Genomic DNA, 3,549 nt, shown 5'->3' on the forward strand with positions numbered 1-3,549 from the left:
ATATATATATATATATATATATATACACACACATATTAAATAAAATTCGTGGGTAAGGCCGGAACAATGCGAAATAAAACCAAAGCAAATCACAAGAAAACAGACATATGCATTAATAGTGACTTACCCTGCATTCAATATTTCAGGGTTATGACCCTCTCTTCAGGAATTAGCGAATGTTGCAAATATAACCCTCCTCAAGTATTAACCAATGCTGCAGGTGAACATGTACATCACTATTAATCCAAATGCCTGTTTTCTTGTGATTTGCCTTGGATTTATTTCGTATTGTTCCGGCTTTACTCACGAATTTGTATATAATGTATTCCAGACAATGTTTTACACTACTAACTATTTCGTTACATATATATATATATGTATATATATATATATATAGTCAACAGGTGACATCCAGGGATGCTCAATACAGACAACAGTTTGTAACGTGGAGTGAAGAGTAGCTATACAAGGAATCCAGATGAGCAGATATGGAGATGATGATGCAAATATACAAGTAAAACCGCTTGCGGCTAATTATATAACATTTGCATACATGTAAATGGAGAGAAAACAACGACCGAAAATGTTCAGACGATGAATATTCATGTATAAATATAGAGATATTAATATATTAACAGAGCAGACTCACGCAGAGTACGAAAACACAGGAAATTAATGGGAGAAGGGGAGAAGGGGAGAAGGGGAGAAGGTATAGTAACTCCAGACGTTCTCCCCTTGATAATACATGTAATTGTGACTAAATGTGTTGACAGCCTCTCCTTTTCGTTTGTCTACTCATTCGCATACACACACACACACACACACACACACACACACACACATATATATATATATATATATATATATATATATATAGATAGATAGATGGATAGGTAGATAGATAGATAGACAAATATATGTATGTATATATATGCATATTTATACACACACACACACACACACACACACACACACACACACATATATATATACATATATATATATATATAGAAAGAGAGAGAGAGGGAGATAGATAGGTAGATAGATAGATAGATAGATAGATAGATAGATTCACGTGCACACATAAGCGAACACACACACACACACACACACGCACACACACACACACAGCTATACACTTCCTTTCTTATTTCTTTATTGCCCACAAGGGGCTAAACATAGTGGGGACAAACAAGGACAGACAAAGGACACAGGTATACACTTCATTTCTACCGAGCATTGTTCATGCCTACACTCACCAAATGCCCTTTACATTGCTAACCTATGTTTCATTTACAAGAAAAAAAACAACAAAAACAAACAAGCACAAACCTGTAATTATAACTAAATACGGCATTAACCTAATCGATAGTGTCGAGGACAAACCCAGAATTTATAATAGCTATGCCAATGTCAGCGACAACGAATATCTAACAGAAAGAAGAATAACTATGTATCGCTGAAGAGGTTTAGTAAAGCGGAAACGTATGTATGTTCGCTAAGTACCAGACTACACTTCTAATCATTCTCTTATGTGAAGGGATCTGACTTTCGCCTAGACAGTAATAACTACAATAAGGAATACTCAATGTTTGATTAAAAAAAAGACAGGAGGGCCACTCTTGGAGTTCTTTAATAATACATATGGTGACTCAGTATTGATTGTGGATTAAGCATTAACACCAGAGGATGACACAGTGTATAAAGTTATCATAAAGACACTGTAGCTAAATAAAAAGGTGGCATGGTCATTGTTGGAAAATAGTTGTTCATAAGTATATTGGATCAGAGCTAAATTGATACTAAAGAACAACAACGGGTGACAACGGTATAGTCCTAAATGCACTCCATGTAAATAAAACTAGCGGAATGGTCACGGATGTAACGTTTTTGATCACAGGTGTACTAATTCAAGGCTGATCTGGAGCTACAATAGAACGATTAAAACAATAAAAAAATATTTATTAGCAACAGAGTTAATATTTATCCTCACTTAAGCGTGGGTGTTCTATTATAACATACTATACTGGGATAATTATCACGAGAGAAACTCTCCTATTGGCTTTTGGTGCAAAATGCATGCTTGTTTATAGCGGTAGTAGGGACAAAAATCCCTGCTACCTCCCGCCTCGAGACCACTATATAACGTGACTTCGATCTTCCTTGGTCTTGTCAATAAGGGACACTCGAACGTTAGAGATAGCGGAGACTCATCTCCCCACGAGCGATGTATAGAATAACAGTGCTAGGACAGGCAGTGAAGTCGTGATTGCCTGTGAATTCGTTAAAAGACATATGATAGGAACAGAATAATATCAATAACGAGAGGTAATATTCATTTGCACTTAAACGTTGATGTTTGCTTAGAACAAACCATGAGAAACTCACCTATAAGCTTTTTAGTGCAAAATGCGCGCTTGTTTACATTGCTAGCGGGGAGATAAATAAAAAAGACAATCCCTTCCGCACCCGCCGTAAGACCTTGTGATAGATACTCGACCACTAGAGACAGAAGGGATCCGTTCCCCGTTAGCGAAATAGAGAGCTTCTCTCGTGGAAACTACCACAGTATAGTTTGTTCTAACAGGACATTCACGTTTAAATGGGGATAAATTTACAGCCGCGTAAACTTTCATTAGTAGTGTCAAAGTCAATACGACAACAGCTTCAGAACAATTCATTAAGCTTTCTGTCTTTCTGTGATAGGAAATATATGAACGTCACTACTTCACAGATTTGCAACCATCACTTCCTAATATAAGGTCAACAGAAACCTCGTCTAAAATACCCAATATTCGCTTAATACAGAACAACGACTATATGTCGCCTGAGCAGAATCTGTCTAAATGCGTATGTGTGTGGGCGCGCTTATGTAAATGTGTGTGTGAATGTGTGACTAACTGAATCTTTGCGCGCGTGTGTGTGTGTGTGTGTGAGTGAATATGTGACATTATGCGTATATATATATATATATATATATATATATATATATATATGTATGTATGTATGTATGCATATATTATATATATCTGTGTGCATTTGAGTGTATACGATTTCTGCAGATGCTTATGCGAGTGTATGAATTAGTGTTTGAATGTGTATATGTAGGTGTATGCAAAAGAAAGACAGGGAAATAAAGAGAGAGAGGGAGATAGAAAGAGAAGGGGAGAAAGAGAGAAGGTGAGGCATAAAATAAGGGAAAGTAAGTGGCAGAAAACGACAGAAAGGCAAAAAGCAAAAGATTGAGAAAGAGAGGTAAATACCGACAGAAAGACATAGAAAAAGAAAGAGAGGAAGGGTAAATGGGAGAGAAAGAGAGAGAGGGAGACTGGAAGAAGGAGAAATAGAGGGAAAGTGAAAGAGAGTGCAAAAGAGATAGAGAGTGGTGGGAGGTGGCTGCAATAATTTGTTAGGGAAAGCTTGAAGCCATGAATAAATAATATTTTTTACTGAATTACAAATTGACAAGAAATTATCGACTGAAAAATTATGTTTCTGTAGTTTGCATATGTGCATATATATACATACGTATATGAACATATATATATA

This window comes from Octopus bimaculoides, chromosome 25, assembly GCF_001194135.2.
Source record: "Octopus bimaculoides isolate UCB-OBI-ISO-001 chromosome 25, ASM119413v2, whole genome shotgun sequence".
Classification (NCBI taxonomy): Eukaryota; Metazoa; Mollusca; class Cephalopoda; order Octopoda; family Octopodidae; genus Octopus; species Octopus bimaculoides.